Raw genomic sequence first — 25,372 nt, 5'->3', positions numbered from 1 at the left:
AAAAAAAAAAAAAAAAAAAAAAAGCAACAAAACAGTTTCAAACCAGCACACATTATGTGCCAGAAGTGGTTTTGCTATTCCAAGTAAATGAAGAGCAGAAACATCTTTATGGCCTAATCTTTACAAATCCAGATCTAAATGCTTGTCAGGAGGATTCTATAACATAAGAACCACTGAAATCAAGTACCAGCCAAGGAGCACTTTTTTTTTTTAAAGGGTGATTATTTGATAGCATTTTTTTTCTGTCTTTTGGTTTATTTTCTGTTTTTCAATATTTTTAATTATGACAATTAAAACTGTGATGAACACCTCTTGCTTTTAAAAATTGGCGACTGCTAAATATTTATCTTGAAACATTGAAGTTGGAACATGAAGAAAGTGGGTTGGGTTGATTTGAAGAGGTCATAGAATAAATTTTTATAATCATGTAGGAATAATTCTGGTAATTTTCTGCACATCTCGACTAACAACAATTTTCCAAATATCTGAAGTAGGTGGTATTTGATTAAAATATTATTATCAAGAGGTGCCTGGACGGCTCAGCTGGTTACGTGTTGGACTCTTGGTTTCAGCTCAGGTTATGGGTTCACGGATTGTGAGTTTGAGTCCCACAACGGGCTCTGCACTGGCAGCACGGATCCTGCTTGGGATTCTCTCTCTCTCCCTTGCTCTCTGCCCCTCCCCCACTTGCGCTGTCTCTCTCAAAATAAATAAACTTAAAAAAATATTATTATCAAGCAGTTTTTTATCTTTAGTTTAGAAATACCATTCTCATAAAGAGCCCATGATAGGCAGTAACAGGTTAGTAATTCAGGATTGAAGACACATTCATCATCCTGGTCTGGGTAACTTTTTCTGTAAAGGTCTGAAACACAGAGCTATAAACTCAGTTCAAGAGAATCTAAAGAGATTTAAATAATATCATCAAAATGTATTGCATTTATCCCACACATGTATGCTTTCTTCCACTGTAGACCAAAACACTATTTTATTGTCTTCCTTTTATAGATATAAAAATGAAATTCAGATCTGCCTCAACTAATGATGCTGTTTACTTCCTGAAACACCTGTCATAAGGTGAAAAGGCATTCAATTCACCTCAACTACCAAACATCAGCGCTTAGCCTAGCCTACCTTAGACATACTCGGAGCACTTACATTAGCTTACAGTTGGGCAAAAGCATGAACTCAGAGCCTATTCTATAATGAAGTGTTGAATATCTCGTATAGGTTATTGAATGCTGTATTAAAAGTGAAAAACAGAATGGTTGCAAGTATAGCAGTTGTTCACCCTCCTGATGCTGTGGCTGCCTGGGAGCTGTGGCTCACTGACTCTGCTCAGCATCACAAGGGAGTATCAGGCTACATATCGCTACCTTGGAAAAAGATTGAAATTCAAAGTTCACTGAATTTGTATTGTCTCACACCATTGAAAAGTTGAAAAATTCTATGTCAAACCATCGTAAGTCAGAGCCATCTATACAATCAATTTATTACCTTTTCCACTTTTTAAATTTTTTTTAATGTTTATTTATTTTTGAGACAGAGACAGAGCATGAATGGGGGAGGGTCAGAGAGAGAGGGAGATACAGAATCCAAAACAGGCTCCAGGCTCTGAGCTGTCAGCACAGAGCCTGACGTGGGGCTCGAACTCACGGACCGCGAGATCATGACCTGAGCTGAAGTCAGACTAACCGACTGAGCCACCCAGGTGTCCCTACCTTTTCCACTTTTAAAAAAAAAAATTTTTTTTAACGTTTATTTAATTTTGAGACAGAGAGAGACAGAGCATGAACAGGGGAGGGGCAGAGAGAGAGGGAGACACGGAATCTGAGACAGGCTCCAGGCTCTGATCTGTCAGCACAGAGCCCGACGCGGGGCTCAAACTCAGATTGTGAGATCATGACCTGAGCCGAAGTCAGACACTTAACCGACTGAGCCACCCAGGCGCCCCTACCTTTTCCACTTTTGAATAGAAAGCTATAATATGGCATAATAACAGGAAAAGTATTTAAAAGTTAAAAACTGGCATGTTTTAAAGAAACACCCTTCAAGTGAAAAAGATGGAAGCCCAGAATAAAACCCATAAAGTGTTGGCAGTCTTAGCTCTATTGTAGAGTAGCTGTGGGTATGGACTTTGAATTCAGACTGCCTGGAAGCAAACCATAGCTCCACCCCCTACCACCTGTATATTTGGGCTAGTTAATTATCCTCTCCAAGCTGCAATCTCCTCTTATGGTAAAATGGGAGAAATTATACTGCTCATGTTACTGTTTTTGAAGAGTAAATAAACTTGCTTTGCACAATGCTTAGCACAGGGCTTGGTCCCTGATCAGTGTTTAATGGGATCTACTATCATAATTATTATTATGAAGCTAGACGGTAATGTCTTTACAAACTTTGGCCATTTTTATATCATCCGTCACATTTGTCTGACGAGAAACTTTGCAGAGAATTGAGGGATTGGGGTCAGATTTGCTATGTCACGGAAGCACCGGAAATACATCTTGAATTTAGTTTGTGATTAGTTTTACCACCTTAATACACAAGAATTCATGAACTTGCTGTTACAAATTCTTCATATTTGTAATAGCTACAAATATACTTAAAACTTGCTTTAGGGCGTTTATTAATCTAGAGAATATTTTGCAAAACGATTGTTAAGTACCCATTTAAGAGAGAATACAATGAGATATTAGGCAACATGAAATATATTCACTTGACACTTTATTCTCTCCTTTTTAAAAATTAGTCTATGAAGCACCTGGGTGACTTAGTCGGTTGAGCATCTGACTTCAGCTCCGGTCATGATCTCGCAGTTCATGGGTTCCAGCCCAGCGTTGGGCTCTGTGCTGACAGCTCAGAGCCTGGAGCCTGCTTCAGATTCTGTGTCTCCTCTCTCTGCCCCTCCCTGGCTCATACTCTGTCTCTCTCAAAAATAAATAAAAAATAAAATAAAATAAAAAATAAATAAATAAATAAATAAATCTAACTAAAAATTCACCTAAAATACACCTAGTGTTCTGTAAAGTACTGACCAGTGATGAATGCAATCCATGCTCACAGAGTAGTCTTGTTCACTCCCACCATATTTGAGGTTGTTTAGCAATTTAAAAAACAAAAAACCTGTTTATTTATTTGTGAGAGAGAAAGAGAGAGAATCCCAAGCAGGTTCTACCTTGTCAGCACAGAGCTAGACTTGGGGCTTGAACCCACAAACTGTGAGATCATGACCCGAGCCAAAATCATGAGTGAAATACCTAACTTACTGAGCCACCCAGGCACCCGAGATTGTTTGGCATTCATAATGCCAATGAGCTAAAAGGTCATATGATTAATATAAATAATCTGATTAATAGTAGAGCAAATTGAGGACTATGGTTCTATTGTGGCAGCAGTCCAGCCTAAATAAGAATGCTGATCAAATACTCAGCTACAGTATTTACAACAAACATTGACCAAAGGAATGCAAACAGAATGAGAAGGACAAAATTCAGACATCTTAAAATGATCACTCAATCTCTCTCGAACACATATGCACACCAGAATACTGTTTTTTTCACATTTGTTGAAATTATGGAATCCTTATGTGTTTTTTCTTCCACTGAGTGGCATTTTCCATCACCCATTGACTTGAGTTTGCAAGGCCAGCATTACAGACGCAATTTATTCCCTCCTGGGACTAGGGCTGCAATTTTAATGGACCTCCAATAGGTGCAATGGTGAAACAGCATGTCAGTATCTATACATGCAGGCCTGTCTCTGTTGTAATAAAAGGAGTCAAAGGTAGTGTAATTTTACACTCAATTACACATCTTTACATTTTAAGTGCCTTTTACTTACAGCTAAGTGTAACACTTCTCAGACTTACTGCTATGTCAAAAATTGAGAAAGATCTTAAATTATGAACTTTGGTAGCTTTTTCAATCTTCAACAGTTATTCATATTCTCCTCACTGCTTCATGCTTAACTCCTCAAACATACTTAAAACAAATAGTCTGTTTTAATCTTCATGAACACCATGTAAGATGGACATTATTATCCTTTTTTGAATATAAATAACTCCATCTAGGAATCTTGGGAGAATCCAATCCTACATATTTTGATGTTTTGCACAAATCCTTTCAGATGTACCACAACTACTCTTCAATTTTAGCTTGCTATACTATGATTTTCCCCCAGGAAATATATATATATTATATATATATATATATATATATATATATATAATATATATATATAAATAAATAAATATATATATATTTATTTATTTATATATATATTTATATATTTATTTATTTGGAGAGACAGCACAAGCAGGTAAGGGGCAGAGAGAAGGAGAGACAGACTCTGCAGGCTCTGTGCCATCAGCACAGAGCCAGATGTGGGGCTTGAACTCACAAACTGTGAGATCATGACCTGAGCCGAGATCAAGAGTCAGATACTTAACTGACTGTACCACCTAGGCACCCCCACCTTTTTAATGTTTATTTATTTACTGTGAGAGAGAGAGACAGAGACAGAGACAGAGACAGAGGAAGAGAGAATCCCAAGCAGGCTTCAAGCAGTCAACACAGAGCCTGATAGAGGGCTCATACCCACAAACTGTGAGATCATGACCTGACCAGAAACCAAGAGTTGGACCCTCAACCAACTGAGCCACCCAGGCACCCCTGATTTAGGCACTTTCTTAGGGTTCAACTATTGTTCTGAGATCACTAGGTCTAGTCAAAAAATCTAAAGCCTTTATATCACCATAGAATTGTCTTTTCCTAATCTTTATTCTAGTAGGAGAAAAATGCTTTCCCTGCGGACGACTTATCATGGAAAAGTCCCCATTTGCTTTTGCATATATCCTGCTCTTGTTGGCTTTCTCTCAAGTTTCAACAAAAATTTTAAAAATAAGAATTTGGAGGTGACAATATATGGGCTGCACGATAATCTTAAGATAGTCCATGTACAACTGCCAACACATTCTGAGCTTTCTTCCTTTTTAAGTATCTTTGGAGACATTTATGGTTGGTCTCCATCCATTTCCCCTCCTCCACTTAGCATCAGTGTGGGTCCAGGGAGGTTGAGCTAACCTGGTGCTTGTTTGCATCTCATCTTCTGGCCAATGTTTGGTTCAATGGTAAGCATGGGACCCAAGCCTACCCAGTGCAAGCAGATTCGAGACTTTTGGTGGGAATTATCAAAGAGGCTCACTCTTTCCCAGCAGGCGTGAAAGAGGAAGCATTAGTGCTGGCAGAATGTCTCCTAAAACCAAGAGTCTCTTAAAACCAATGTCTCTTAAAGCCCAAAACAACAGAAGAGAACTGCATCCTTGTTGCATCCTGATGCGGACTTCTCTGGTATCTCTACCTCTGAGCATTTTAGATGAGTGAATATATTTCCTTTTTATGGTTTAACCCATTTTGAGTTGAATTTTTTTGGCTACTTGCTACTCTTAGCCATCTTAACGTACACAACACTACCTGTTTTTCCCCACATTGGTGGCTCTAATAACCCTGCAGAAGTGGCAGGACATACCTCTGCTAGGCACAGGTTGCCTTGTTTTAATGGGACCATGCTCCCTTTAACAGAACCTGATTTTTTTTTTTTAAAGCACATTTAAATTGCACAGCCAGGATTTAAAATAGTGACCCAAAGTGCTTACATCTAAAAATTCTAAACCACTGTCCAGTATTATCATTGCTATTAACTGTGAAAGAGCTGATAAGCTGATAGAACGTATTTTTCTTATGACTCCTATTTTCTTTGAAGCAAACACCTGGGGCTGACAGAGTTTGACGTCCCAGCTTTTTGGATCCCTGAAAGGATTACAGCATGATTTTACAACCTCTCACAAACCGCTCCTCTACCAATGAAAATTACTAGGTACTATAAATCTGTCCTTAAAAAATTAATTGGAATCAAAATGTGCTTTGAAATAAGTTATTTAATTTTATGTTAGATCTCGGAGTTTTCTGAAATGTCTTCTAATTGCTTCAGCATGGTGGTGAAATATTTCATGCATGTAGCTTTAGAAGTCAATGATACAACAAGGTGTACAATGTAAAATAGCAGTCCTCTGCCTATGCTTCTCCATCTTAAGTCGAATGAAACACTTGCAAGGGCTTATTTTCTTTACTTTCCTGTTTCTAAATAATATGCATGTGGCTATTTCCTTTTTTTTTTTTTTTTTCAAATGTAGGCATTCGACTGGTTTTCTGCAGCTGAAGAGAATTCAGCTTTCTTAGCATACTCAGTTTTTGCACACTCCTCCCAGCTTGTTTTCCTTTTTCCTAGCCTCCCAATGCAATTCTAAAGCAATATTTTGCTAAATTATAGCTCAGCCACACAGTGTACTATGGTAGCATGTTTATCTAACTTCATTAAGAATAGCGTCTTTTTTTGTTGTTGCTTATTTTTTTTGTATGTTTATCATTAATTTATCACCAATTCTTTTTATTTTATTATTTTTTTAATTTTTTTTCAACGTTTTTTTTAAATTTATTTTTGGGACAGAGAGAGACAGAGCATGAACGGGGGAGGGGCAGAGAGAGAGGGAGACACAGAATCGGAAACAGGCTCCAGGCTCCGAGCCATCAGCCCAGAGCCTGACGCGGGGCTCGAACTCACGGACCGCGAGATCGTGACCTGGCTGAAGTCGGACACTTAACCGACTGCGCCACCCAGGCGCCCCAGCCAATTCTTTGATAGAACAGTAACACTCCCTTAAATGGAATCAAACACTAAGATAATCTATCCATTTCTTTTTCTTTTTCCTTTTTTCTAGATGCTTCTATCTTTTATCCCTCTGGCTCTGGCTGGCTCCAGTCATGGCTGACTGCTCTCCAGCCTGCTGTACAGCTGCCATCCTGGGACTGACCATCTTCTTAGCAATTCCCTTCATCTCTGTACTCTGGGGATTTCCTATGTCTGGATCCCATGATTTTCTACTTTTGGTTTATGTCCTCATTTTGATGAATCACAGTCTCCAGTAGTTTCTTAATTTTTTTTTTTTTTTTCCAGTTAGGGTACAACAAACATATAGTAGAGTATACTCAACTTGTGTCCTGCCTGCTTAATTTTTGAATATTTATTCATATAAGCACCATAAAGATACTGACTATCTCCAGTACTCTACAGACCTCGCTCATGCCTCTTCCCAGTCAATGTCCTCCACCATCACACCACCTCCAGTGAGGTAACCACTATTGCAACTTCTATCACCATCAATTAGTTCTGCCTGTTGTTGAACTTTATGTAAATAAACAAAAAGTATGTACTCTTATATTTGGCTCAATTTTACTCCTTATTATGCTTGGGAGAGTCATTTATGTTGTTGCATATACCAGTAATTTGTTCTTTTGCTTGTGTTTTGCTGTGGTATGTGGTATGAATTTAAAGTATCTGGATGTTATAAATACAGCTACTATAAATAGTCCCGTTCCATCTTTTTGTTGGACACATGCACTCATTTCTTTTAGGTATATGACCCATGAGTGGAATTGCTGGGCTATCAGATAGTCATTAACTTCTTGAGAAATGGTGCAGTTGGAAATATTTATGATAGGTTTTGTGTTAGGTTAGCCTAGACTACACTACAGCAACAATAAGCCTCACATCTTTATGGTTTAATATATCAAGTCTCTTCTGGCTCAGACAAGTCTGCTGGAGGTCAGGCAACCCTCCAGGGCAGTTGTCTTTCATGTGGTGGTTCAGTGATCCAAAATGCTTCAGTCTTGTGGCTCCACTATTTAAACGGGAGGCCTCTTCAGAAAACATGGAGCTCATAGGTCCCTCTTCAAGGCTTTGGCCAGGAAATGACACATTACTTCTGCATATACCTACTTGATTAGAACACATGACCCCACCTAACTTGGAGAGGTCCGGGAAGTACAGTGTTCCAGGTACCAGGAAGGAAAGGAGAAACAAATACTGGTGAACATAAGTAATGTCTACCACACTTCCCGTATCTATCAATACTTCTGTTCTAATGTCATACTGAAATGAAAGTTTGGCCAGGTATTTAAATCCTAGGGAGAAAGAACTTATTTTCCTTGGAAGTGTGAAGTCATTTCTCTTTTCTTTTAGCTTCTAGTGTTACTGTTAAGAAATCCAGCACCATTGTGAACGGTTTTTCTCTTTAGACATATTTAGGATTTTCTCTATATCCCTAGTATATGGACATTCCATAATGATATGCTTGGTGTGGGTATTTTACTTTGTTATATTTCATCGCTATGTTTTTGTACTACTTTCTGCAAGCCTTTCTCAACTTTACATGCCAAGTCTTTTATTGATTTAAAAATATTTCTACTTTTATATTTGTAATGTTTAGAGATTTTTCTTGTTCACTTATTATCTCCTTTTTATTGTACCTTGTTTTATGGATGCAATAACTGTTAATTGGTAAGAGTTTTTTGAAGGATTCTTCTCTTGGATTGCCTCTTTTTTTCCTCCATGTTTTATTTTTTTCCCATTTTTTTGTAGTTGCTTTGGGTTTTTAAATCTATCTTTCATACTAGAGAATGTCCTCATACATCTGGAGATCTTTGGCTGCCTGTTTACATTGAGATATCAAGGAATAAAACATTTATTGGAAGCCCTTTGTAGGACATACTGACTGGTGGGCTTTCTTGTAGAGGGATGAGGTGGGACCCAGGCATTTTGTTTGGTGATCACCATGTCAGTTTTCTTTTGGGGCTGGTCAGTTTCTCTAAGAGGATCTTGCCAGTCTCGTCCATGGGGAGCATAAACTTGAATGTCAACATTCATGGAGCTAAGGGAAGGATACTTAAGAAGCTAAGTCCATGAAACTTGGGGAAGTGTTACGCTTCAGAATGATGGACTTCACTTCATCCTATTTCTGTCTAGCTCCCAGCTATCACTGAGTCCAGAATCATGTTGGTTCAGCATCTCTAGAGAGCAAATATCTTGCTTTTTACTAGGGCAGGAGAGAGATACTCACCTAGCTGTGAGGCATAGGGAAGGATCTGTAACTTACGCAGATTTTGAAAAGTTTTTGTTTTTGGCCCCTCTCCATTCCCTTCATCTTCATAAATATCAGGGACCATCAATCACTGACCTCTTCAAAAATTTTTTGAAGCAACACATCTTGCTTCTTCTTGGCTTCCTCTTAGATTTTATTAGGTGTTTAGATGTTACTAGGTTTCTCTCTGCTCAGTCAGCTACTCCTCTTCTTTTGGCTTTCCATCTTTCAAAATGCAGTTGGAGAGTCTTGTCTGATTTCTCCTCGACAGCTTTTTTTTTTTTTTTTTTGTCTTTGGAGATTACGTCTTCCTTAATTCCCTCACTGCCATTTTCAGTAGGTTGTAGAGGGAGTTTTATAAATGCTTCCTTTTAATTTTCCATGTTTATTTATTTATTTATTTAATTTTTTAAAATGTTTTTATTTATTTCTGAGACAGAGAGACACAGAGCATGGGGGGAGGGGGGCAGAGAGAGAGGGAGACACAGAATCAGAAGCAGGCTCCAGGCTCTGAGCTGTCAGCACAGAGTCCGATGCGGGGCTCGAACTTGCAAACCATGAGATCATGACCTGAGCCGAAGTCGGTCACTCAACCGACTGAGCCACCCAGGCGTCCCATTCCACGTTTATTTTGAATCATAATTATTTTATTTTAAAAGGCTAAAACATAACCATATCACTCCCCTTTCTAAAATTTTTCTTAGAACTGTAATACCTCCAACTTTAATTCTAACCTGTTAGCACACAAAATTTTTCATGATTTGACTCTTGGTAACTTTTCCAATTAAGATTGGAACAACAATCAAGCATAGGGGGTTAGATGCTATTTTTCAAACATGTCTTCTCTTTCTTGTTTTCAAAGCCATGCATAGACAATTTCTATTACTTGGAATCTACTTTTCTTTCTCCTATGAAAGATCTACTTATTCTTTGCCTCCCCTCATGAAGCATTCTTTGCTCCTGACCAAAGTAATTTTCTTTCTATGTTCACAAAACACTTACTTTACTTACATAGAATAATTTCTATTTTCCCAACTTTACAATGGAGAATTTAGATGTAGTATTTCCCAGTCCCACAATGGAAGGCTGCTGTACATAACATTAGCCCTCAGGGGCTAAGATTGTCTTCTTCTTTGAATTTTCTAGCACTTGACAGTATTTTCCACATCTCAGGCATCTATATCTCAATATATATAGATATAGATATAGATATAGATATAGATATAGATATATATAACCAATGAGTGAATAAGGAAGAGATAATACAAGACCCCTTGGGTGTTATAAAACAAGGGCACCAAAGCACAAAACCTTCACCTGGGAGTCAGGATTTCCAAGTCCTAATTTTTGCCCGCCTTGAGCTTGCAGTATATAATCTAGCATAACTTGCTCTGGTCTTTCAGCTTTCAGATGTGCTCCCTTATAGAGCAGGGATATCTTCCAGAATGTCATCACTTTCTGGAGAAGGGTTAAGAAACTGCTTTGAGCTTCAAAGCTGTTGGGCCATCTATAACAAAGTCACTGGCAACTCTGTTTCAAACTCTGTAGCTGTTTTCCTAATTGTGCTGGGTATAAAGTCTTCCTTCCAAATGCAAGGAAAGCAAGGACTCCCCCCACCGGTGAATGTCCTACATCCGGGCACTATAGGCTACCTACTATCGTAGCCACAGTGAGGCTGTGCTGTTCTCACTGGCAGTTTCCTCCTCTGGCAAGTATCACCCAGGGTTTTTTACAAGATGTGCCCTCTTTCCCTGATCTTGTTTGCTCAATACTGACCTCGGATGAGGCTACACACGAGTCCCACCCCACAGCTGTCTCTCGTGGTAATCATGTCTCAGGCCAGGATTTGTTTTGTATAAGATCCAGCTGCATGGAAAGTCCCAACAATTGCACACGCTCAACAGAATAGGATCCTCAACGTTTTGTTGTTGAGACTTTCAGGTGAGAAAACTTGTTAAAGATTGGCCGCCTCTCCGGCACTTAGCCTTGACACCTATGAGCTTTTTCTTAGAGGCCTGCCTGACTGGAGACTCTTCAGACAAACGTGTTCTTCCTTCAGAACATCAGCTCTGCAGCCAGCCAGACAAGGGATTTTGTTCTTTTTTGCTTTCGAGCTCTCTTGGCAACTTACCTATTTTGCATTCATGTTTGCACTCCCGTAAAAATAGGGCTGCTTGTGAGAATCCAACAAGATAACATGTGTAAAGCAAGGAGCACACAGTAGGTATCCCTTTTTGGCACTTCTTCTTGTGGAAAGAATGTCTGAGTTGTCTCTCGTTTTTTTCTTCTGTTCACTCTTTCTTAAAAATTTTTTTCAGCCTTTTCCTCTTCTGCTCACCGGTTGCCCTCTTTTGTTCTTCTTTTTTTTCTTCAGTATGAACACTTTGTAGTTGAAACTGTAACTTCAAAGTTTAAATTTAACATTTATTCCATAGTGATCAGATCTTTTACATCTAATTTATGATTATTCCTTTTTCACTTATATTTTCTTTCTTCTTTTTTTGATAGTTTGTATTTCTCTTGATTTGGTGGCTTTAGAGGTAACTCCAGGTGGAGTTTGAGAGACGTTTTCTTCAGGCATTCCTGCTCATGGTTGGAAGGACAGAGAGTCAGAAAAGCCTGCCCCCTCCGGGAGGTGGTAGTCTGGAAGGGGAGTTTCTGGGAGTGGTGGTAGGGAGTTGTGAGGGTTAGGAAGCAAAGAGTCACAGAAATTCCAAAACACGAAATGAGGCACCACAAGAACTCATGGAACTTGGAATGTTGCCAGGAACCCAAGCCACACTTTTTAGAAGGGTATTCTCCTCTCCTCTTTCCCTTCCCCTTCCCTTTCTCCACATCTGTTCTGTCATCTTCTCATTTCGTGCATGTCTCAAGATGGCCATCCCAACCCCCCGCCTCCCTGAACTTCTCACAGCTAAGTCAATATCTCAGTTGCCCATGCCCCAAAATTTTAGGAAGGGGATCTAATTAGACCATTCTTCTTTTCTCACTAGACTCTAGGTCACTGGCCTACCTTCTTCTTCTGAGCCCATTCTGGTCCCACTGCACATTGTGAGGGAGTGTGGCTCCACTGGGTACTTTTGTGGCTTCCTGGGTCCGCTCCTTCCAGCTGAAGTCTCTTAGCAAACAGTGGGGCTATAGTATTGCACTGGATTTGATAAAAACATAAATACTGAGATGTTAATTTGAAATGAAAAATTAAAAAAATACAACCTATAGGTCAGAAAAACATAATAGTCTATGATCTGAGGTATTCTCGGAAATTTTCTCTAGTGAGAATTTGCATACCTGAGTCATCACTCTCCTTTCTTTGGAAATATTCTTTTATGGGAAAGCTCTTGGCCCATAATTCTGAAGCAACATCATCCCAGACTTTAAAAATCTCCCCTCTGGAAACTCCTAAGATATGGCATCACAGGTTGTTCCCTAGCCCTTTCAAGAGGGAGTGGCCAACGGGCATGTGGTGGAACTAAGCCAGCATACCTGCCCCTAAACTTTGATGGGAAACAGGCCTTCAGGTGTGTCACCTGCACACATCCCACACTGGCACAGTCATGCTTGACAAGGGAGCTCCGAGGGCATTGGGCCAAGAGGGGTCTTGCTCGCTATGCTGGGGACCTGGTACTTACTCATTCATGTGACCAAGCCAAATCATTGATACAGGCGTTAGATATATTGTCCAAAATTCTCTTTTCTCAGATTTTGTATCTCATGTGTCACATCAGGCCTAAAATTATCCTATGTATGCCCAGGAGAGATAGGTAAAACCTCACGTGCTTTTCTGAGTCCTTGCCCTCCCTTCCTAGTTCGGCCAATGACCCTCTCCTTCTTCATCTGTCCACTCTCCTTTCTCCTTGCCCCAGGCTCCCACTTCCACCTGGTCTATGGTAAATCCATGTTCTCCAACTTACCCGGTGTGGCTTTAGAAGTAACCTGCAAGGATATCTGATGGGTGGAGCCAAGTCCCCATAAATCATCTGAATCCTCAAGCTGAGAACATGGGAGCACAGCTCGCAAAGTCCAGACTGATAAGGTTGCTGCCACTGGATGGGACCCCCAATTTCTCAGTTTTCTTCTGTAAGTGCCTAATGACAAGTCCCTCAGTTTGAAGGATAGAGTGGGTTCTCTAATCTGCTGCTTTTCCGTTTGTTCCTCTTTTCTGGAAGCCAGCTTCTATCAAGGGTGGATAACTAGGCACGGGCAGTGTGAAAACTGGTACTTCAACCCTCAGTACCTTTCCGCACCCATTTTCATTTATTAAATCTGTAACATTACATTTAGGCTTCCCTATCAGGTTCAATGGGTTCTTTAGGAAACAAGAATTTAAAGTACCTCTAGCATTAGTGATGAATAACTATTTTACTACATTTTATTAAAAAAAAGTTACTCAAAAGCACAGTATTTAAGCAAGTTAGGTGGCAAATGTCAGAGAAGAGGATTATTTATTGTTTTTAGCAACTTTTCTCCTTTTCGCAAGAATCCTTTGGAAGAAACGGGTCAGTTTCATGCTGCTGTTGAGAAACATCCCAAAGACTGTGTTGGTGTTTTAGTCTGTTTTCTACATAAGGAGTGTTTCGTGAAAGACACGCCCAAACAGCACAAGACCAGAGCTTGGGAACCTCAATCTGTTCCAGAAACCAGAGTTCCCACATAACTACATAATGTGCTGCTATCAGGTTACAGGCTCACCACAATTGCCTAATGTAACATTGAGTTCGGGGCGCTGCCGCGGGGAGGTGTAATTACCAGGGGGATGGCTCAGGCCGAGTGGTTGCAGTGCTCAGGAATTAATGTGCACAACTTATGGGCAGACCAGTGCTCCACCTCAATCTTCAAACCCTTGGATATCCAGGATTCAACTTCCCAAGGTCCTACCCTCCTCTCCAAGGTAATATTGCATATTAGCTGCTGTTTCTATGATTCAAAGGTCAAGGAAAGGATAGTATTCAATTACATTGCTGGTCTTGCTACATGATCATGTTTTCATGCTTCCGAAATGTCTTTATTTCAGAATCCCCAAAGTGATTTCTGACAAGATCTCTGATTTTTCTTTTGTGGTGAAAAAAAAAAAAAAGGTTGATTTTCTATAACAGGTTCAGGATAGTGATGATGATGGCTTATGATTAAATTTAGTCATCTTCATATCCAGTTTGAACCTGTGTCCATTCTTGTTCCTAACTCTTTACCTAGTCCCCAGATCCCGACCTGAAATGAGCCAGGCTCACCAGTAGAATCTCTAGAGTTCAGGAAGCCTCACAGTAAGTAAGACAGGGTTGAATGCTGATTTCACACATTTATGAGAGCAACAGGTAGAAACAGGACTCAATGCTCTTTAATGTGGCTGGTGTTGTTTTCAGTTGAACTTGGTGCATTGAGGCTCCTGGAAGTGATGCCCAATCTGGACCATCAGAAACTACCAGAATTCTGGTGTACATGTGAGAAAAACCTGGAATTTCAATCCTTGACGTCTATTTCTCAGTTTCTTTCTGCACCCCACGCATTCCCTGATGTGGTCCTGCTCAGTCCCGAGTTCCCACCCTCTCAACCTTGGTGGGCCACCTCCTTTGACCCTGGATGACCATGTCTCTGTGGTGTCTACATCCTATGTCTTAAGCCTGATCATTCCCCCAGCTCCTAGCTCCCTCTGTGTCAGTACAGGTCACGGTTTACCTCTTTTAATGGCAAATTCCTTGGCTGAAAATTATCCAGATGTCCTGGAGAACTCAATGGGCAAGAGGTTAAATAGTCCTGTATAATGATTTTCAAAAACTTTTCCTAAGTAGCAGAATGTTCTTTCTTCAAATTAAATCTTATGCAGATGCCCAATATCTAAAGCAGATGAACGTGGCACTGTGGAGATGTGTCCACCATGCTGTCGTGTTAGCCCTCAGGAAGCTTCACAAACTCAAAGGCTCCTAGAAACATGGACTGGAAACCACTAGCATACAGGATTCTTAAAGGGAGGAGGGAGCCAAAATGTTTGCGGCTCATTTCAACAGCTGTTTCACTCAGTAATTATAACGTTATTCCCATGACCTGCCTCTGAACCCAAGCTTCCTGGATCCTGTTCAGAGCAAGGGATGGGGGTGACCTATTGTAAAGCTGGCTGCACATCCCCTCACTCAATTTCTTCTCCAAGTTTTTCCCCCAACTTCCTGCTCTTGTCAATTCTGTGGGCCTCTAGTCAAAGGATCTAGATTCCGTTTCCAGTTCTGCTGCTCTCAGCTGTGTGTCAGGATCATTTGAACTCCCAGGACTTGAGTTCTGCCTGCTTGATAGAGATAATAATGCCTACTTTTCCTATTGTAAGGATGAAAATCAAAGCTAATTGTATGAAAGACTTTGGTGAATTATGCTTCTTATATGCTTTTTAAGCTATTACTAATACATACACATATAGTACTGGAGAGAAGAGATGTCTCACCAAAGAAGCTTGGTTGGACTTTAATTATCATTCTTAAAACCTTAATAGTTCTGGAGGTACACATATAGGATACAAATTTAGGAAGAAATGACCTTTTTCTTTTCAGCATCCTCTAGTGCTAGAGATGCAGAATTGACCTATAAACTACAGTCACAGATCTTAGCATATGCCAGAAGGAAATTCAAGAAAAATGGACATCGGGGGCACCTGGTGGTGCCCAGAATTGGTTAAATGTCCAATTCTTTGTTTGGGCTCAGGTCATGGTTTCACGGTTTGTGGGTTCAAGCCCTGTATCTGGCTCCATGCTGACAGGTAGAGCCTGCTAGGGATTCTCTCTCTCCTCTCTCTTTGCCCCTCCCTCTCCAAAGTAAATAAAGAAAACACTAAAAAAAGAAAGAAAGAAAGATGGACATCTTCTCTGGTACAGTGCTGCAGAGCAGAGAATGGTCACCAAACTCAGGTGTCTGACAGCACTGGGAAAACAGAATTTCTAGACAACCAGGGTGGCATGTTTGACCAATCACATACGTGAGGCTGCAGACAGAGTGAGGCAAGTTTCAACATCTCGTCTGGGTCATCAGTGTGAAAGTTGACACAGAGCCCTTGATGGCATCAATGAATTTAAGCAGGAGTTCTTAGGATCCTGGAGAGAAGGGTGGTGAGGATTGGCAGTGGCAGAAAGGGACACCCGTTAGGACACTAATCCGAGGCAGGTATCAATCCCACTGTCCCATGTAGCTGTGAGGCAGCCTCAGACTCTCTTTCCCCACAGCATTATAGGACACTGGTTTCTAGAAGTGGGAAGAAACTTAGGAGCTCTTTTCGACCTAGTTCTACCCCTGCTCCCCAACCCTTGCCCCACCATCATTCTGTGACTAAGGAAACTGAAACTGAGGGACAAAAAGAGGTTTCCTGTCCCCCGAGCTGCATTGCCTTTGAAGACTCATCTTGGCTGGAAACCCATCCACACATCTACTTTTTGGAGTGTTCCTCTATAGCATCTCACCTTCCTTTTAAATCTTCCTTCAGAGGCAGAGATGCTAAGATCTAGGTACATTCACTCTACCCATGCTGAAGTCACTGCGTGCAGTCAAATGACCATCAGGCGAGGTGCAGGGAGGCCCCAGTTCCTCAGAAGGCAATGTCAAGGAAAGGAAACCACAGGCCTTTGTAGGGGAAGGAAAACAGAGAAACTTAACAGACAGAATTGTCAGTGACGTGATGGACTCGGGGGTGGTGGGACGGGGCACTGAACAGTGACCATTATGACACAGTTTGGATAAAGTTGACAACAGCTGGCTCTACCCCTAATATTTTTGATAACTTCTTAATTTGCTAAACTTCTTGGTGATTGGAAGCAGTTGCATGGTCCAGGGCTGTACAGCAAGTTTCCAAGAGTCACTGCTGCAAGGTCCCCGCTGTGAGGCCCTCTGGACTCTGTCCATTTCTCCTCCCTCAGCCTCTGCTCAGATGGATTCTTAGGTCCCTTCACTGGCCGGCCCCCTACCTGTCCACACTCCTGTGATTGCCTCCCCTTCCCCGGGCTCTGGGTGCAGCCTTGATCTGCCCATTGGGCACCTCCCTCCTCACCCAGCAGAGCTTTTCTCTTTGAACCGCCCCCTCTCTGCTCTCACTCCCCCTCTCTGTCCTAATCTGTCTCCTTCCATTTGTTCCCTTCCCGAGTTCTGCCCTTCCTTATTCACCCCAGTTGTCATCTTTTATATTTCTTCCCCTAGCCAGTTTGCCCTTTTTAAGTATCACAACCCTAAGACTTAAATTCAGAAGAAAGCGTCTCTCAGACAAATCCCCAGAGCAAATCTTCTCAAGGGGTTGGAGCTTCTCATTGTGATCTACATTCAAACTACTCATTCTCTCTTGTCCACTGATAGACTTCCTTCAATATCATATGGCTGTAAGTCCAATCTATTGTTTTCTTTTTCTTTTACTGGAGGGGACAGTGGACGATGAGCACGTGAATCTGCAAAGTGTTTTACTGGATGATGTCTATCCACCTCACAAGCTCTACAATTCTGGAAGTGGCATTTTACTTCGTTTGAATTCGAATCTCTCCACATTCTTTCTAAGAATATACTGACTCCTTTATGCATGGAAAACTTGGTTTGGAGTAGGGAGAGGGTAGTTTCCCCAACAAAAATATTGGGCAAGTTACTATGTATGTATTAAGTGAAGAGAAGTAAAGGGATAGAGAAAAAAAGGAGTGGAAAAAGTAGAATCTCTTTCTCTCTCTCTTCTCTCCCCTCCCGCCCCCCACTGGGCTCTCCCTGTCTCTTCTATCAATTTGCAAAATTACTCATTGGAAGCTGAACTATGGAGGTTGGGCCACCTTAATTGGGTTTCCAAAGATTGAGTTGAATTGTGTCTCTTGGTGGCATATAGCTTGTTACCAGGGAGGGCCCTTTAAAGATTGTAAAATGACAGTTTGTTTTCTCTGCCTTATCAACCTGACCTCATAGATCCATAAGTCTCCCCAAGCTGCAGGTTCAAAGCTGAGCTAATGGTCATGATTCATATTTCAAGGGTCCATGTGTGTGAAGAGGGACCTTCTGCCTCCCCCAGGTATTTCTGGGCATCTCTAGGGATACCTCACATGTTCTTACACCTAGTTCTTTTTTTTTTTTTAATGTTTATTTATTTATTTATTTATTTATTTATTTATTTTTGAGAGAGAGAGAGAGAGAGAGAGAGAGCGAGAGAGCATGCGTGCGTGCAAGTGGGAGAGGGGCAGAGAGAGAGGGAGACACAGAAGGCTCCAGGCTCTGAGTTATCAGCATAGAGCCTGACACAGGGCTCGAACTCACGACTGGCGAGATCATGACCTGAGCCAAAGTTGGACGCTTAACTAACTGAGCCACCCAGGCGCCCCTACTTATACCTAGTTCTGATGGTTGTCCATTCCAAGCCCTCATAGATATTTGCCACTGAATGCATTATTTTGTCAAGGTCTCTGCCCCTGTGAGACTCTCTCTGTAGGTGCCAGTTCCCTTCCCAGGTGCCATTTCCTGGTGCTTCCAAGGCTAGACCCCTGGAGGTGCTAATATGGCAGCAGGTTCCATTGGATCTTGGCTGCGCTGTGGCATTTTGTGCTCCTGGGTCTGGTTGGGTAGAAGGCCCTGGTATCTGGCATGTTTGTCATCCGGCTCTGAAGTCTCTCTGTCCATGGCCTCTCCGTGGACATGGAGAAGGAAGTGAGTGCCTTAGGACCTCAGTTCCCTTTCCTGCCCCCACCCCTGCCACAGGCAGTCTTACACACATGCGCTCTGAAAATCAGCACATGGCCTCGATGGTGCTCGTGGTCTCAGGAGTGTATATTTGTCACGTAATGCATTGTGCTGTGCACATTAAATATGTCCAGCTTTTTATATATCAGTAATATTTCAATAAAATGATATAAAAAATAGTAGCCCAATCAACCCTCTGCTTTTCTTTTTTAATATTGATATAATTCTCTCTGAACTGTGATATAAATGTGTTACTTAAAGTGACAAAGGTAACCAATAGAAGAAACAAAAATAGTAATAACTATTAAATATCTGGAGGATAAGGGGAGGGAAAGAAAATACTCTTTCTTTATATTTCCCCTCTCCTTCCCCTCAGTTCCTCCCTCTCCCCTCTCACATTCCTAGTGCCACTGCTCTTCTTCTGGCCCCCACTTGGTGTCTGTTCTCTGGCTCTTCCTCTTCCTTCCTGTCCCAGTCACAATGCTCAATTCCTGAGTGCTTGAAACTCCTATGTGTTGGGAAGTTCCTTTGTGTTACCAGTCAGTGGAGCAGTTTCATGGATGGTCCACTGTCGGCCCCAGTTGAAAATGAGTTTTTGGATGAGGCAGTTATCTGTGATCTTTGAGCAATCTGACTCTACGGAGGGTCGAGGCGGAAGTCAGAATCACAAAGAGGTTGTTTTTGAAGTTGCCCTTTTTCATTTTTGATGAAATTTTGAGGAAGCATGTTTATGAAAGTGTACTCCTAACTCTACTTATGAATATTATTTTGAGGCTGACGATTTTGAATCTTGAATCCAGACCAACGACCCAGTAAGTGTGAGGTCAAAATAAAGATCTTTCCAGACAAGGGCATCCTTGCTTAAAGTCATTTAAGGATGCATGTTAGAAAAAAATAAGAAAGAAAACCAAGAAAGAGTAAACATGATGTTCGGGAAATAGAGGCTCCAACCCAAGAATGCAGTGAAAGGGAAGTCTGAGATGTCAGTCATGAAACCAGACGATACACTTCTTGAAGAGGCAGCCAAGCTTAATCGACAGCATTGACTGAGGGATGAAAAAATTGTAGGAAATCGTAAAAGCACATTATTCTTTTGTCCATAAGAAAAAAGGCAACAGCCATTTGAAATTTCAGGAAAAACAAAAATCTTGACAAGATAGACTTGTCCAAACATGATGAAAACAATAAAGAGGTGTGAGTTTAAGCAACTGATAATGTATAACAAAAGAGAATCCTTTTGGCCTTGATGCTAAAAATACTTCCCCCTACACAGCCCCAATGATCTGTTGGGAAGAAAATACAATCCTAGTACCCTACTTGGTTCAGCAGTGAGCCATATTTACTCACTCAACAATAGAAATTCCGCAAATTCACTTTTACCTTTTAAATTAATCAAGAGACGAGACACACACACATGCCCGGCACCAGAGCATATGTAAATGTTAACAGCTTTGGTAATGCAAAGACCATGTCTATAGTTGTAGTTTATTCCACAAAAAAAAAAAAAAAAAAAAAGGAATTGAGATGTGGACCAAGGTTGATGGAGGATGAAATAGTGATGTAAATGTGTTACTTACAGTCACGAAAGTAACCAGGGGAAGAATTGAAAGTAGTAATATAAAAGAATAGGAGGATAAGGGGGAAGGAAGGTGAAGGATAATATAAAAAAGCTAAATTGTTATTTTAAGAGTAATTGGTACCATTTAAAGCTGATAGATGGAGAAATAGATATCTATGCTCATGATCCAGGATTATGCATGGCGGTGTGATTGCCTCCAGGGCATTGTGTGGACATAGACTGGGGAGGGCGTCAAGAGAGAACCACTTTAAAACTCATCTCTCTCTCTCTCTCTCTTTTTTTTTAAACTATGCTCATTCTTATTTTAATTAAACCTGAAATAAAAATTAAATTGTGTCCCTATTCGGGACAGAAAGTACTCAGCCACCACCAGGAATTAATTTTTTCATTTACATTTACCACATGCTACATGTTCATTTTTCTTTTTCTTACCCCTATTTCCCTCAGAATAAAATGACTGAGGTGGTAATTTCTGGCACTAGAATGTCATTTTTTAGAAAACAGACAGGACTGCTTCCAAGCTGGGATTTTATGACCAACTAGAAGAGCAGTTTTATTTATTTTTGTACTTATGTATATTTTTTAAATTGAAGTGTACTTGGCATACAATAGTGTATTCGTTTCAGGTGATTCAACATTTATAGACATTATGAAGTGATCATCACAATAAATCTAGCTACCATCTGTCACCATACAAAGTTGTTACTTATTATTAGCTATATTACCTATTCTGTACTTTCTGTCACCATACAAAGTTGTTACTTATTATTAGCTATATTACCTACTCTGTACTTTATAACCCTGTCTTATTCATTTTATACCTGGAAGTTTATACTTTTTAATCCCCTTCCTCACTTCCCCCATCCCTCAACCTCCCCTCCCACCTGGCACCCACCAGATGGTTCTCCGTATCTATTTCCGTTTTGGTTCTCCGTCTGTTTCCGTTTTGTTTTGTTTGTTCATTTGTTTCGTTTTTTTAGATACATAAAAGTGAAATCACACCATATTTGTCTTTCTCTGTCCAACTGACTTCACTTAGCATAATACCCTCTAGGTCCATCCATGCTGTTGCAAATAGCAAGATTTCAATCTGTTTTACAGCAGAGTAATAGTCCATTGTGTGTGTGTGTGTGTGTGTGTGTGTGTGTACATCTTCTTTATCCACTTATCAATTGATGGACACTTGGGCTGTTTCTGTGTCTTGGCCTCATATATAAAGCTGCAAAGAGCATGGAGGTACATTTATCTGTTCGAATTAGTGTTTTCATTTTCTTAGGCTAAACACCCAGAAGTAGAATTGCTGGATCAAATGATAGCTCTATTTTTAGTTTCTTGAGGAACCTCCATAATGTTTTCCATAGTGGCTGTAACATTTTGCATTCCCATCAACATGCACGAGGGTTACCTTTTCTCCGTATCCTCTCCAACACTTGTTATTTCTTTTCTTTTTCTTTTTTTTTTTTTTTTTTTTATTCTAGCCATTCTGACAGGTGCCAGGTGATATCTCATTGTGGAGTGTTTTTAAATTTTTTTTATTTTTTAAATTTACATCCAAGTTATTTAGCATATAGTAAACAATGATTTCTGGAGTAGATTCCTTAATGCCCCTTACCCATTTAGCCCTTCCTCCCTCCCACAACCCCTCCAGTAACCCTCTGTTTGTTCTCCATATTTAAGAGTCTCTTAATGTTTTGTCCCCCTCCCTGTTTTTATATTATTTTTGCTTCCCTTCTCTTATGTCCATCTGTTTTGTATCTTAAAGTCCTCATACAAGTGAAGTCATATATTTGTCTTACTCTGACTGACAAATTTCGCTTAACATAATACCCTCTAGTTCCATCCACGTAGTTGAAAATGGCAAGATTTCATTCTTTTTGATTGCCGAGTAATACTCCATTGTGTGTGTGTGTATGTATGTATGTGTATATATGTATATATATATGTATATACCACATCTTCTTTATCCATTCCTCCATCAATGGACATTTGGGCTTGTTCCATACTTTGACTATTATCGATAGTGCTGCTATGAATATTGGGGTGCATATGTCCCTTTGAAACAACATACCTGTATCCCTGGGACAAATACCTAGTAGTGCAATTGTTGGGTTGTAGGGAAGTTTTATTTTTAATTTTTTGAGGAACCTCCATACTGTTTTCCAGAGTGGCTGCACCAGTTTGCATTCCCACCAGCAGTGCAAAAGAGATCCTCTGTCTCTGCATCTTCACCAACATCTGTTGTTGCCTGTTTCCACTTTTCCACTTTTCCACTTTCTCTCTAGTTGCTTTGGGGGGGTGGTGGTGCTTTTCCTGTATTCTACCGCCCTGTCTCTGTCCTCTCTCCACATGCAAAAGTGGCTCCCTGCCCTCCACGGCTTCTCTCTCCTCCAGTCACCTCTCCACACTGTGTACCTGCTGAATTCTGTGGTTCAGGTTGTGCAGATTGTTGTGTTAATCCTCAGATCGGTTTTCTAGGTGTGCAGGATGGTTTAGTGTTGGTCTGGCTGTCTGTTGTTGCCTGAGTTGTTAACGTTAGCCATTCTGACAGGTGTGAGGTGGTATCTCATTGTGGTTTTGATTTGTATTTCCCTGATGATGAGTGATGTTGAACATTTTTTCATGTGTTGGTTGGCCATCTGGATGTCTTCTTTGGAGAAGTGTCTATATTCATGTCTTTTGCCCATTTCTTCACTGGATTATTTGCTTTTTCTGGGTGGTGAGTTTGATAAATTCTTTATAGATTTTGGATACTAATCTATCTTTATCTGATTTGTTGTTTGCAAATATTGTCTCCTATTCCATTGGTTGCCTTTTAGTTTTGCTGATTGTTTCCTGCTCCGTGCAGAAGCTTTTTATTTTGATGAGGTCCCAATAGTTCATTTTTGCTTTTGTTTCTCCTGCTTCCGGAGACATGTTGAGTATGAAGTTGCCGTGACCAAGTCAAAGAGGTTTTTGCCTGCTTTCTGCTCGAGGATTTTGATGGCTTCCTGTCTTACATTGAGGTCTCTCATCCATTTTGAGTTTATTTTTGTGTATGGTGAAGAAAGGGGTCCAGGTTAATTTTTCTGCATGCCACTGTCCAGTTTTCCCAGCACCACTTGCTGAAGAGACTGTCTTTATTCCATTGGATATTCTTTCCTGTTTTGTCAAAGATTAGTTGCCCATATGTTTGTGGGTCCATTTCTGGGTTCTCTGTTTTGTTCCATTGATCTGAGTGTCTGTTCTTGTGCCAGTACATACTGTCTTGATGATTACAGCTTTGTAGGATAGCTTGAAGTCTGGGATTGTGATGCTTCCAGTTTTGGTTTTCTTTTTCAAGATTGCTGGGGTCTTTTCTTGTTCCATACAAATTTTAGGATTGTTTGTTCTAGCTCTGTGAAGAATGCTGGTGTTATTGTGATAGGGATTGCATCGAATATGTAGATTGCTTTGGGTAGTACCAACATTTTAACAATATTTGTTATTCCTACCCCGGAGCATGGAATATTTTTCCATTTTTGTGTGTGTGTGTCTTCTTCAAGTTCTTTCACAAGCTTTCTATAGTTTTCAGCGTATAGATTTTTTACCTCTTTCGTTAGATTTATTCCTAGGTATTTTATGGTTTTTGGTGCAATTGTAAATGGGATCTGTTCCTTGATTTCTCTTTCTGTTGCTTCATTATTGGTGCATAGGAATGCAACCGATTTCTGTACATTGATTTTATATCCTGCAACTTTGCTGAACTCATGGATCAGTTCTAGCAGTTTTTTGGTGGAATATTTTGGATTTTCCGTATAGAGTATCATGTCATCTGTGAAGAGTGAAAGTTTGACCTCCTCCTGGCTGATTTGGATGCATTCTATTTCTTTGTGTTGTCTGATTGCTGAGGCTAAGACTTCCAGTACTATGTTGGATAACAGTGGTGAGAGAGGACTTCCCTGTGTTGTTGCTGACCTTAGGGGGAAAGCTCTCAGTTTTTCCCCATTGAGGATGTTATTAGTGTTGGGTCTTTCATATATGGCTTTTAAGATCTTGAGGTATGATCCTTCTATACCTACTTTCTGGAGGGTTTTTATTAAGAAAGGATGTTGTATTTTGTTAGATGCTTTCTCTGAATCTATTGAGAGGATCATGTGGTTCTAGTCCTTTCTTTTATTGATGTGATGAATCATATTGATTGTTTTGTGGATATTGAACCAGCCCTGCATCCCAGGTATAAATCCCACTTGGTCGTGGTGAATAATTTCTTTAGTGTATTGTTGGATCCAGTTGGCTAATATCTTGCTGAGGATTTTTGCATCTATGTTCATCAGGGAAATTGGTCTGTAGTTCTCCTTTTTAGTAGGGTGTTTGGTTCAAGGTAATACTGGCTTCATAGAAAGAGCTTGGAAGTTTCCCTTCCATTTCTATTTTTCGGAACAGCTTCAAGAGAATAAGTGTTAACTCTTTCTTAAATGTTTGGTAGAATTTCCCTGGCAACCATCTGGCCTGGACTCTTGTTTTTTGGGAGATTTTGATTACTAATTCAATTTCCTTACTGGTTATGGGTCTGTTCAATTTTTCTATTTCTTCCTGTTTCAGTTTCAGTAGTTTATATGTTTCTAGGACTTTGTCCATTTTTTTCAGACTGCCCATTTTATTGGCGTATAATTGCTCATAATATTCTCTTATTATTGCTTGTATGTCTGCTGTGTTGGTTGTGATCTCCCCTCTTTCATTCTTGATTTTATTTGAGTCTTTTCCTTTTTCTTTTTCATCAAACTGGCTAGTGATGTATCAATTTTGTTAATTCCTTCAAAGAACCAGCTTCTGGTTTCATTGATCTGTTCTACTGTTTTTTGGTTTCGATAGCATTAATTTCTGCTCTAATCTTTATTTCCTGTATTCTGCTGGTTTTAGGTTTTATTTGCTGTCCTTTTTCCAGCCCTTTAAGGTATAAGGTTAGGTTGTGTATCTGAGACCTTTCTTCCTTCTTTAGGAAGGCCTGGATTGCTATATACTTCCCTGTTTTTGGCCACCTTTGCTATGTCCCAGAGGTTTGGGTCTGTGGTGTTATCATTTTCGTTGGTCTCCATGAACTTTTTAATTTCCTCTTTAACTTCTTGGTTAGCCCATTCATTATTTCATAGGAGTTCTTTAGTCTCCAAGTATTTGTTATCTTTCCAAATTTTTTC

General features: G+C 40.3%; 1 long non-coding RNA gene across 2 annotated transcripts in view; it reads left to right on the top strand.

The window, feature by feature from the left end:
- The first annotated feature begins 6,780 nt into the window (after positions 1-6,780).
- The window catches only part of LOC131516601 (uncharacterized), a 67,666-nt gene continuing 49,074 nt past the window's right edge, over positions 6,781-25,372 (top strand). The window contains exons 1-3 of one of the 2 annotated variants that reach the window (XR_009264166.1): positions 6,781-7,189; positions 12,841-13,054; positions 17,353-17,978. This is a non-coding gene — a long non-coding RNA (uncharacterized LOC131516601). Of the gene's footprint in view, positions 7,190-12,840; positions 13,055-13,584; positions 13,866-17,352; positions 17,979-25,372 lie in introns of those variants that run through there. The other variant, XR_009264167.1, reaches the window with a different exon arrangement.

Source organism: Neofelis nebulosa, chromosome 7, assembly GCF_028018385.1.
Source record: "Neofelis nebulosa isolate mNeoNeb1 chromosome 7, mNeoNeb1.pri, whole genome shotgun sequence".
NCBI classification, from domain to species: Eukaryota; Metazoa; Chordata; class Mammalia; order Carnivora; family Felidae; genus Neofelis; species Neofelis nebulosa.
The sequence above is the reverse complement of the archived record's forward strand: the minus strand, read 5'-3'. Positions and strand labels throughout refer to the sequence as shown.